This window comes from Panthera tigris, chromosome B3, assembly GCF_018350195.1.
Source record: "Panthera tigris isolate Pti1 chromosome B3, P.tigris_Pti1_mat1.1, whole genome shotgun sequence".
NCBI classification, from domain to species: domain Eukaryota; kingdom Metazoa; phylum Chordata; class Mammalia; order Carnivora; family Felidae; genus Panthera; species Panthera tigris.
The window spans coordinates 113,548,275-113,560,966 of record NC_056665.1 but is presented as its reverse complement, the minus strand read 5'-3'; the positions used below and the strand labels follow the sequence as shown (position 1 = coordinate 113,560,966).

The 12,692-nt window shown below is 42.5% G+C and overlaps 1 protein-coding gene across 3 annotated transcripts in view; it reads right to left on the bottom strand.

Moving 5' to 3' along the window:
• Positions 1 to 12,692, bottom strand: part of RAD51B (RAD51 paralog B) — a 641,285-nt gene that overhangs the window by 196,882 nt on the left and 431,711 nt on the right. Inside the window, exons 9-10 of one of the 3 annotated variants that reach the window (XR_006218940.1) lie at positions 9,004 to 9,310; positions 8,411 to 8,448 (exon numbers count right to left, since the gene is read on the bottom strand). The exons of the other annotated variants lie outside the window; for them this stretch is intronic. The gene's annotated coding sequence lies outside the window, so the exon portion shown is untranslated. Of the gene's footprint in view, positions 1 to 8,410; positions 8,449 to 9,003; positions 9,311 to 12,692 lie in introns of those variants that run through there. 3 annotated transcript variants of the gene reach the window in all.

Sequence of the window (12,692 nt, the reverse complement as noted above, 5' to 3'; positions counted from 1 at the left end):
GGGCTAGCTTTCTCCAGGGCTTTTTTGCTTTTACTGTGCCTCCTCTCTCGCAGGCCTCCCAGTACTCTAAGGAACGCCACCCTTGGCTGCCAAGGCCTCGGACTCCAGGCCCAGTGAGGTCACAAGTCGGGGCTGAGCCCAGTATCTGGCACATAATAACACTCAGTAAAGGGTTGCTGCAGAACGAAGACACAAATGAATGAGTGTCCACCTCTTTGGGCCTCTAGGGGACCCTGCCCTTGGCTGCACAGGCAGTAATGCTCAGCCACCACAGACTGACTGACTGACTGACTGACTGGCCAACCCCTCAGCAAGTGCCAGTCTCACTGAACATTTCACCCTCCCGTCTGCTCCCACTCCCAGATCCTATGGTATCCCTGGGTATTCCAGTCTTTGGGTCAGGAAGGCTGACTCATCTTGTCCCTGGGCTCTCCTTGGAGGAAGAACAGCTTCTGGGCAGAGCGATGCTAGGAACACTAACCCTGAGACACAAGAGATGGTCTTCCTCTCTGTATTCTTACTTCCCCTTCTGAAATCCACACAGTCAAGGTTACTGGTCAAGGTTACTAAAACCATATATCTCCAAACATCAAACACTACCCATGAGCGGGGGAAAAAAACACTTAGTAAAGACAGTAATTCACTGTCTTTGCCAATTGTATCTCTAACATGTGAGAGTGACATGGACACGTGGGTTTGTGTAAATAGATTAATAAAAGTTATGTGTGCACAGGGGCGCCTGGGTGGCTCAGTCGGTTAAGCGGCCCACTTCGGCTCAGGTCACGATCTTGCGGTCTGTGAGTTTGAGCCCCGCGTCGGGCTCTGTGCTGACAGTCAGAGCCTGGAGCCTGTTTCAGATTCTGTGTCTCCCTCTCTCTGACCCTCCCCCGTTCATGCTCTGTCTCTCTCTGTCTCAAAAATAAATAAACGTTAAAAAAAAATTTAAAAATAAAATAAAATAAAATAAAATAATAAAAAATAAATAAATAAAAAAGTTATGTGTGCACATACATACCACTGTGCTGGAGGGGCAGAATTTACTTTTACAAAACAGTTTTTCCCACGTAATTTTATTTATCCACCCATCAAAAATTGCCTAGGATATGAATAACAGCACACCCCTGCCTCATTTTAAAGAGTGCCACTAATGGATATGCCAGTTGCTCTGTCTTGCTTCACCCTGTGCCCCTTTCTGTGGTGCTCCTCTGCTTTTTCCGACTCTGTGTTTAGTCTTTTACTCACCAGGCCTGCAAAGTTGGAACATTTTCAGGGGCAGCCCTTTGTATAATAAAAAGTATATTTTAACTGTCCCTTTTAAACCCTTCCTCAAGGTGCTAGTTAAAAGAGTTCTTGGGGACGCCTGGGTGGCTAAGTCAGTTAAGCGTCCAGCTCTTGATTTGGCTCAGGTCACGATCTCACTGTTCATGGGTTTGAGCCCTGTGTCAGGCTATGTACTGACAGCATGGAGCATGTTTGGGATTCTCTCTCTCCCTCTCTCTCTGCCCCTCCCCTGCTCATGCTCTCCCTCTCTCTTTCAAAATAAATAAAAAATAAACATTAAAAAAAAATAAAAATTTAATAAAAGTGTTCCTGGTAATTGTGCAAAGCTGATGGCTTCAGTCTTCTGCCTGCAGCCTTCTACCTCCTTTCAGCCCACATTGGAATCCCAACACAGGACTAACCCCCCCCAACCCACACACACCCTAAATTTCACAGTGGCTTTATCTGCCCAGGCTTGTACTAGCGGTTGCCATCAACCTAACACAAAGCAGAGAGGCATTGGGCCTTCAAAAGAACACATACATGAGGCCTAGAGACAAGATTCTATTAGGGTCTGCTTTGCTCTAGGCCAACAATTTCCCAGTTTGCAAAAGCTCAAGTGACCCAATCAAAACACATTGACAGAGTTTCAGTTATGCATAAGGCATGAAGAATAATACACAACTGTCATAAATGTGCCCCTCATCCTCCAAAAGAAGCTTATGACTGAGGAGAGAAAAAAGGCTTTGCACCTAAGTGGATACCCAGTAACACTTGGGCCATACACACTGACAGCCAATATGAGGTGAAGGTAGCAAGGTGAGGTGAAGGTAGCAAGGGCAAGCGTATGCAGGGGAGGGGAGGAGAGGGAAAGGAAATGTGAATGAGTTGGAATGGGAAATAAGTAGTCTGGCCAAAACACAGGTGAGAACAAGTGTACTAAGACCAGACTGTCAAAGTCCTTGAGTGAAACTATGGAATGTGCTATCATGCAGTCCTTGTAAACTGCCACTTGGATTTATTCTGGAACTTTAAGGTGTCATACAGAAGTTGAATATAGTTATTTAGGCATGGATTAAAAGAAGGACATTATGATTTTTTTTTGCTTCATTATATTTACTTATTTAATATAATGTGTACTATATGGTAAGGACTATTCTAAGTGATTTATAAATTTTAACTCATTGAATCCTCAAAGCAATGCTATAAAGTCAGAATGATTATTCTGCCCTTTTCACAGATGGAGAAACACAAATACAGAGTTTAAGTGATGTGTTCAATGTCTACACCTGTGCTGCCTCTCTTGCTCCCAAGAAAGAACAGATTATGGACCAAATGCTTCTGTTTGCTGAGGTTCTCAGAGGCAATGAAATACCAAAGGCAGAGATTAATCAATAATGTCTTCCCAGGGCCTCTTCTGAGATCTTCTAAGACTATCACTTACTGAATTGTTCCCGAAAGTCCTGTTGGTACCAGCATTTATATCACCCAAAAGGAGGGAGATAAAAAATTTACAAGTTTACCAAGTATATGTATTGACTAAGTTAGACAAGAAGTGGGGAAAGGGATTCCAAAAGGGCAGAGGAATGTGAGGAGGGGGTTGTGGCTGGGGCTATCATCCTCTCGGAGAAGAGAACAAGATTATTTTTCTTGACGTGTAGGGCTGAGGAAGATTCTAACGTTATGCCCCCACCTCTACCATTTTCCTAGTTTACCATTTTTTAATTTTAAATTTCCTTTTAGAACTAGAATGACTTGATTTTCAGAACTTTAAGGAGTGGGTGGTGAAAGGAAACAAGAATTAGGAGAAACATAGCATGATGGGGACGTGGAGCCAGATGAAGAGAGAGCAGAGGACAAGAAAGGAGAAGACCTATTATACAATGACAGGGGGAAGGAAGAGAAGAGGCGTGTTGGAAGTCAGAAGAGAGAGGGTGGGATAACATTTCACCAGAGGCACTGTTCTGGTGTGACCCTATGAAAGAAATTCTTCCAGACCCTTGGGTCCAACACACACAATTTGAGAAATGCCATTGGGATGTTTGGTAGACCACACCCATGGAGATATTTTACACTGAACAACTGTGGCCACAGCAGATGATGGGAAGGGAATGGCTAACTTCATGAACTTTCACAGCTGGAACAAGTAAAACTTTTTACTTGATGAGCACAAAACGCTGACAAATCATTTTGTATAAGGAGTGGACCAGCAGGAGCAAGTGTTGGTTCAAAAGGAAAATGGTGACGGGTAGTATATTTTTGCTACTACTTTACCAAGAGGAAACTCGGGAGGGGTGGATCTGGTGGGGAAAAAGGGTCTCTGCCTTTTTCACAACAGTTGGCTGGGTGCTACAGCAGCACTGCAGAATTTAGACAGATGGCCATTTTGGAGCAATCATGTGATTCCTATGTAAGCTCATCTTGGAGCTGTTAGCTATTTCTAGTCTAACGCTTGAAAGTCCTTCAGGCTCTTTAAAGATATTAAAATGATGACACATTTTTAAATGTTGTAATAAAGTTCATGGGCTTTTTCCCCCCATTGGTTTAATCATTTTCATATAAAATAGGAAACATCCAGAGTTAACATCTCCCTGTGCCCAAATTTCTGTTGTCTATTGCAATGCTGCATGACACACATGAACAAAGATTACTTAGGGCCAATTTCAGATGGAAAGTTCTCTACCAGTTCCAGCTCATAAGGAATAAGCAGAGAAAGGGATGACCAAAACCAAGTCAAACTGGGGGGTTGGGAGGGAGTGGAAGAGTGGGGATCGAAGGGTATCACATGTGGTAGCACAGAGATTTAGCAAAGGAGTCAGAGAGAATTGAATGCCAACCCCAAGCCCTTTCCATGGCTCTGTGAACTGTAGCATGTTACCTAATCTCTTTGGGCCTTCATTTCTTCATTTGTAACAGTACCTGTCTCATAGGGTTGTTAGGCAACATGAACTCCTATAGGTAATGAAGGTAAAGCAGTGGTATGTATTAGGCACTCAGTAAATGATGGCTATTCTTATTCTCAGACACATGCCAAGTCAGAGTCCACTTCACTAGGCCAGATAGGAATTTTAGAGAAGCAAGAATTCAAGAGGGCCCAAAGCTACCCTGAGGAGGTCAAGTATTTCACATTTAAAAGGGAGCCCCAGTTCTGACCTAATCATCTGAATTAGAGCCAGAACAAAGAAGTCATCCAGGTGGTTTACAAAGTATGCCTTTGAACTACAGTAGAGCTAGGAGGGTCACTCCCAACAGAAAGGGATCCTTGGGGCTAGCCATAGACAAAGACATGGGAAAAGACCCCCTTCACCTTTGTCTGACTGATCTGATTCTATTTTCAGTTTTATCTCATAGATTGTTCTGTTTGGGTTCAAAACTGACAGTGACCTTCAGTCATCCTAAAAACTCCCAGGCTTCTTGGTTAGTCTTTTTTATTATAGAAGTAAGTTAGAGTCATCGGGCAGCCTTTTTTATTTAGAAGTAAGTTAGGGTCCCCAGATTTAGTAACTAAAACTACAGGATGCCCAGTTAAATTTAAATTTCTGACAAATAATGAATCTTTTTTTAGTGTAAACTGGTCCCAGTACAATATGCACAATGTACTTATACTAAAAAACTATTTGTTGTTTATTCAAAATGCAAATTTAACTGACCATCCTACATTTTATCTGGCAACCTTCATCAGCGACCAAGAAGCTACCCTTTCTAACCTGCAGAGTAGCAAAGCAAAGTCATCTCCCATCCGTAATTAGTACTGCACTGGAAAATACCAGAAAAGAAAAAAAAGTCCCACAGTTTATAGGGCTTTTTACTTCTCAGCAAATACAGTATTAAATTTATAGTATATATATGTATAATATATAATACAGTATATATATATATATATATATATATATATATATATATATATATAAAATATCATTTCCCCACTCAGGGATTTTTTTTTAAATATCTCAGTCTAGAGCAAAAAAATAACAATGGGAGGGGACTTCCCCTCTGACGGCATGTAAGCAATTGTTGGTAGACAGACGTTTGAGACATGACGCTTGTAAGAGCACTGACCTCTTGCTTTTTAAGCTTGTCTAGCAAGGCCAATAAGATTACGTGATGTCCTTCCAAAAATCTCTCCTCTTTATTCTTTATGAAAAAAAAATACACGTACAGAAATTATATTTCCCCAAATGAAGCAGCTTTTGTGGCAGGTTCAATGCCACAAACTACTATGAAATTAACTTTTGGGGCCTAAAGGGCAAAGCCCAGCAGTGCTGGCCATTGTCTCTAGCCACAGCTGCAGACTGGCTATTCACAGTGACCTCAGAGAGAGAGAGGTTGGCCATGTTGTGAACAAGGCCACACAGTAGGTGGACCGCCCATGCAAACAAACAAATGCAAAACTCCCTCTTCCTTGGTTATATCAAAAGCAAGTGAGTTCTTTCCTTCCTGATTGAACGCCAACAATATTCCTTACTTTCCAAAATATCCCCAAACAACCCCAGGTTCAAGGCCCTTAGCAACCTAAATTTAGAGATAGGTTTACCCTGTGGAGTCCTGGGAATTTTAAGCAAATGGTACCACTTTTTTTCTTCTCAAACCTCCAATCCACTTCCTGAGTCTACTCAGGTACAGCAATTACCCCTTCAAAGGTTAGCAGCCAATGTTTCAAGGAGTTGTTTTTTTAATCATCTTGAAAGTATTATATTAAACTTCTGAGCCAGGGTACAACAGGCCTTTGGCCAGGTTGACCTGGTCAAATAAATGAAACTGTTTCCAGCTCAACAACCTGGCACAAAAAATGTGCTGGTCAAGGAAGTACTTTTTAAGTCATAGGGAAGCAGTAGTGAAAATCCATTGGTGCTTTGATGGCGGCCCAGTGGGTGGTGGCTTCATGGTGAATCATAAAAGAAGAAACTGAACAAGGAAACTAATCATATCATCTTGGCATAACGTGCACATAAGGGACAGAGTGAAATGAACTGCTTCTCTGGGAAGCCTTCCTTGATACCGTCAAGGGAAGTCAGAGTTTGTGATTCACTTGATCTCCCGGTTTTGACATAGATACACAGAAATAGTTTATACCATGTGACATGTGTATCAATCCATCTTGGATTACTCACTGTTCTCAGAACACATCCCAAGCTTTCCCATCCCTGAGCCTTTCTTTGCTCACATCTTTCTCCTGAACCACTTCCCAAAGGTTGGCCTTGACTGCTGAAATCCTGCCTATTTGTCAAAGTTCAGCTTTTGAGCTTTTTGAGCTTTGGAAGTAGCCTGGGGGCTACTTCTTCTAAAAAGACTCCTTGAAATGGGTCTCTCTTTTGCCTCCAAAGTCCTGGTGTATTTTGCTTTTTCTTCTTGTATGCAGTTACTACATATAATTGGAAGTACCGAAGACTAGATACCCCCACCAGTTTCAAAAGCCCGTTGCAGGCAGGGACCAGATCTCATAGAATCTCGTTCAAATGGAGCAAAGGACAGGTACTCCATCTGTGTCAGCAGGATTGATGCAATTATTAACCATGTCTTTGATTTCTTAGTAACATCTAGAGACAGGAAATCTTTGCTTTGATGACCTTTCTTATACTACACAGTACTTCTATCACAGAACTTATGACATCATATTGAAACTATCATATTACCTGGGAGCCACTGGACTCTAAACTCAAGGCAGGGCCCTTGTTTCACTCATCTGTGTGTCTGCAGTGCCTAATATAATATCTGAAAATGAGAGGCCATGTAAATAAATCTTTGATGAGATGTTCAAAGCGGGCTATAAGCTCTTTGAGGGAAGGATCCACACATTCCCATCTTCTGCACCTTCTCTTTATAATCAAGAAGGACTCATTGATGTTGATATAAGGTAGGTTCTAGAGCAAACAGTTTCTCTGTTCATTCAAATAAGTCATACTATTCGATGAGCAAAAATATGGAAAATCTTCCTAAATACAAATGCTATTCTCAAGTCTTCATGTACTTTGAGAAACTCAAGACTTCGTTGTTTCAAAGGACTTGTTGGGTGGCCCTCTTCCCTAGCCAAAGAGAGCCTCAAAAATTTATTTTGCACTTGAGCATGACCTGCATTCCAATTATGATTATTTTGTATTTTCAAACTAAGTCCAGCTAAAGTTGTAAAAACTGGAATATGGTGATGGTGATCTAGCTCTCTAAATTGACTAAAAATCATCAACTGAATTCACAGTAAGCGGATGTATATTATGTAAATCACACCCCGACACATCTGTAAAAAAATTAACTTCAATGACTCAACAACAGGGAAAACATCTTATTTTTCATTTTGCCCTCCAGGGTCTACCCTACTAACAGCGTGGCTGTTCCTTGCTAGCCAGGAGGTGCATCCATGCTGGCCGAAGTGGCCAGTCAGGTCACCAAATGTAAACAGCTCTGCAGAGGTCACCACAAAGGCGCTGTTGTTCTATCTCATAGCCGAGAAGGAAAGGAGAGTCGCCATGGAATATCTCCTCTCTCTTGCATCCCTAATTAGAAACATGTGGAAGAGGGCCCACCCATGGGTCAAATCAGCTAGAAAGGCCTCCTTTTCTTCTGCCTAATGTTGCATGTTGGCTGAAGTCAGACCTCTCCAAGGGCCTGCCATAGGAATGGTTTCAAATTATAGACGTATCTACAAAGGCCACCATCAAAGCACCAATGGATTTTCACTAGTGGCTCCCCATGATCTGAAAAACACTTCCTTGACCAGCACATAATTAGTGCCAGGTTGGTACATATGACATATGGTAATTTGTCCAGTCCAACCTGACCATGGGCTTGTTGCATCCTGGCCCGAATCATACATTGCTCAGACCCCCATGGGTAGGTGAAATGCAGAACTCACAAAACACACAAGCTCTAGGCAGCACCTTGGCCATAAAGATCAAACAAACGTCTGCTTTCTTTCTTGTAAGGCATTTATATTTTGGTTCTTTTCATTTTACAATTGCACCAATATCTAAGCTGTCTCAGCGAGATAGAAAGAAAGTGAATGAGAAATTATATAAACTCTATTCATTAATGCCCTAAAGAAAATGTCCTATTAGTTGAAGATGTTATTTATTGTAGTACTCTCCAAAGAACAATGCTGCTGTTCTCATTCAGAAAAGTCCCAGTAAATATTCACTTTTCTTCAAACTCCAGGAGACAGTGACTTGTTTTAGTAGGAGAAAATTGACATAAAGTCTGTATAAATAAAACCAAAGTTTTACTTTGGGTCTAAAGAGCTACAAAAGCAGACAGACCAAATTATTTAAACACACTAAAATGGTCTTTAAAACACACACACACACACACACACACACACACACACACACACACACGGGGCGCCTGGGTAGCTCAGTCGGTTGAGTGTCTGACTTCGGCTCAGGTCATGATCTCATGGTTTGTGGGTTCGAGCCCTGCGTCGGGCTCTGTGCTGACAGCTCAGAGCCTGGAGCTTGCTTCAGATTCTGTGTCTCCCTCTCTCTCTGAAACCACCCCCCCCCCCACACACACACTCTGTCTCTCTCTCCTTCAAAAATAAATAAACATTAAAACACACACATACACACACACACACACACACACACACACACACACACACACATACAGGGAGCAATGCTTGTAGAGACAGTGGTGCTGGCCCAACTTGGGGCCTTTTGCAAAGATCAGATAGTCTAAGAGGCTCGCTTTGATCTGACCAAAGATGGGTATTTAATCTCCTATGTGGAAGATAGCTATAGTTTTTAGATTAATTACCTGACCACAGATCTGCTGCCAAGTTGCTCCAAGTTTCTCTTCCTAATGTGAAATAAAATGGCCATGTACTTTACACCACGTGGTAGAGCCAGCTTGTGCCATAGAATATGCATTCCTTCTGCACTCATTTACCAAGACATAAAAGGTCAGCGCATCATTCACGTGCATTGAGAGCAATGATCGGTCTATACTCCGTTGTCTCTTCTGAGTTTTGCCAGACAGAGGACAATTCATGGGAAGAAAGTGTGAAAACCAGAGAGAGTTACTTTTGCATATCAAGAGTTATCTTCTTGGTTGAGATGCACACCTAAAATGAGACAAAGATTAAAAGGCCTTCTGGGGCAACACAAAGTGTCTTTAGCTGGTGTTCTACAGAAAACCAAGTGGGTTCTGGCAGCTGGATGGTGGTGTTAATAGGTGGGGAAAGGGAGCCATATTTAGAACCCATGGTTCCCGTTACAATGGTTGTGTGCTCTACAGGAAAGTGATCACCATCGCCTGTCATAGAGACCAAAAGATCAAAACTGGGACACACTGGCTGATCCTGAATGAATTTTCAACCCTTCCTGTGTCTCTGCTGCCTCAACCATTAAAACATAAATAAATATACCCACCCACTTTGGTGTGAAGTGAGGTTGCATCACCTTTTTGGCTCCATAATCAAGACATGTCTTGTTAATATTACACTGCTCTGTAGAATCAAGCATGTGGAAGCTTTGGGCTTCCAGTATATGAATGAATGCCAGTAACCATGTGGTCAGCAGCCAAATGTGAAATCAGATTCTCTGAAAAGAGGCAAGCATTTTAGGTCTGCCTTTCAAGAAGCTGAAGCCACACCCAACTACTAAGGTCTAAACGGAAGTGACTTAACACCATTTGGCCGCATTTTCTTTGGCTGGCCAGTGCCTCTATGACCACCTCCAAGAGAGGTCTGAACAGGGCGAGGGGTCTGAAGGAGTACACAGGGGCCAGAGGGCTGGGGTGGGGATAAGAGAGGACATAGTGGAGTAGCAGTAAACGGGGCAGTGAAATGTCCTTTGAGCAAATGCTTCTTTTTTTCTAGGCAGAATGATTACAGGGAACTTGCTGTCAGCACTCTTGGACTAATCTTTCCAGACACTTCTCTGAAGAGTGAATGACTCCGATCAAACCCTCCCCAAATCAGCAGTTGAGGATGTGGAGGAGGAATTTTAGAAGCTTGTGATTCACTCCTCTGGCACACAGCACTTGTTAGCCCCTAAGCTTAAGCTGCCTGGCATGGAGAGGCTACAGTAATCAGAGACCACAAGGGTCTTTATGCTTCTTGCTCCCTGACTTCAAAATAGCCAACAGAAAAAGGAGGAAGCCAGTAGCTATGAATCCTGGTCCTGAACAGTCCTAGCTATTGTCACATGTATGCCTTCTATCAGCAAAACCATTTACATCACTCCAGACCTATCCCCACCTGACAATCTCCTTGACTGTCACTCAACCTATGATGGTTCTAGGGGAATTGTAGGCCAAAAGTGAAGGATTCTTTTGTTCCCATCTCTATGATAGGACGACATGTGGTCCTGAGTGCCAAGGTACTAAGATAAGAGGGGTGCTCAAAATGCCCAGATGGCTGGAGAATAAAAACCCGGAGAACAGAGCCAAGTTTGCACAGCAGACAAGGGCCACTGTGGCCAGGGCTGGAAGCACAGTGCTTGTCGTCCACAGGCAGCAGCGGAACTAAAGGGAAGCAATCCCCCAACTCAGCTGGTGGGAGTTGGGCAACTTCCCAGCTGGAAGGAGCTCTCAAACACATCCCTGTAAGCTACCCACGAAAGACAGAGATGCCGTTAAAAACAACAAACAAAAGGAGCCGCTAATCAAGAGGAACTTCAGACTTAAGAATGGGATTCAGTCATCCTTCCAGAAAGATGCATGTCTGGACCAAGGCCCAAGAGCATGACATTCAGCTGCTGTACCCCTCTTTGGGGCCCAAGTTTGGAGGCACTAAAAGAAGAAGAGATTCACAAAGGAGGCAGATGGGAAAGCCCCATACACATGCAGTGTGGTTCCCATACAGAAGATTAGAATTCACCAGGTATAAGCAATCACAATTGTAATAGGCTGCTTAGAACTGAAGTCATGTTTTGAATAAGAAACCAGCAAAGACCTCAAAACTTCTATCATTCCCTTTCCCTCTAAACTTTGAAACAGAGCCGTTTGGCGACTGATGCACACCACCGGAAATCAGCATCACTGAGTTGGAACCACCCCAGGTTCTGACTCCTCAAGACACCCCAAGCAAGGGCTTTTTTCTGTGGTTAGCAAAACAAAGGTATTTTGCATAGATAACCCAAATGGCTTAATCCTTCTCTTCCAAGGTTAATATTTATAACTAGGCTGATTTGTTAATAATGGTCCCTCCCTCCATTTCTTTCCTAATATTTTCACTACTATCCAAATTCTTCTTAGCAATATTTTATCTTCCACTGATTCTTCAGATAGAAAAGCTCTGACATTGCCAAGTGAATCCAACAGAGTAAGACAGTGAAAGAGAGAAACCATAAAAGCTTGAGGATTCTGCTGGCAAAATCTTTACATCATGGAAAGAACTGGAAGGAATGGATAGCCACACTGGTAGTAGGGTAGATCCAGGAGGGCAAAATGAAAAAGATAAGATGTTTTCCCTGTTGTTGAGTCATCGACGTTAATTTTTTTTTATAGACGTACTGGGGTATAATTTACATAATATAAATTCACTCACTGTAAGTATCTGACTCAATGATTTTTAGTCCATTGAGAGAGCTATTGGGCTTTGAGAACTATTGAAGTGGTTTCTAGGGTTGAGCTGTTTCTTCCTTTTTTTTTTTTTTTCCTGAAAGTCCAACTGCCTTAGTTCAGGAGAAAAAGAGGTGTACCTGTTAACCCAGCCACTGTCAGATGACAACAGGTTTAAGACTGAAGGGTCTGCATCGTCTCTGAAAACTTAACTTTCCCATCAACTTTGCCTTGATGGCTGGATGGGACAAAGGTAAAGCAAGAGTCTTCATTAGACTTTAGTTTGCAATGTGTTTTAAACTGGAAGACAGTAGAAAAGCAGAACGATGAATTGGTTCTACATTCTGCTTTAAACTTGCAGGGCTACCAAGCAACTTAGAAGCTCCAGGGAACTGCATTCTGCTCTTCCCACTCATTTCGGTAGTGCCAGTGCCGACTAAGTGACTCAGTCTTCCTGATCAGAAGGAGCTGCTCTGTGTATACCTTACCCTTGGGTACAACACCGTTCACCAGCGCTTGTGTTTTTTAAAACACATTTCTCCTCTACGGGGCTACTGTCTATATGGAGTGGGGCTTTTGTGGATGAACAGCACTCAGTTAACCCCACAAATGGACAAAATAATATTTGATTGACACAACACAAGTTAAAATAACAGCTGAGTTTCAATGGTTGCTTTGCTGAATTCTGATATGTTTGGGGCCAATATCTATTTCCTTCTTTTTTCATCCTACCCTTGCACCCCTGTCACCATGACATCAACGACTATGTGTAGAGTCTTCTAAACAGCCCTGGTGCTATTTTAAGTATGGTTACAGAGGGGGGTAAGATGATCTTGAGCTCTGAGATAGCATGAGGATTGCAATAGGAACAGGATACCCTTTGAAAAGAGAATGCAAGCTCTTCATCAGAGCAAGAATTCAGGATGTCCTAGGTCACTGTT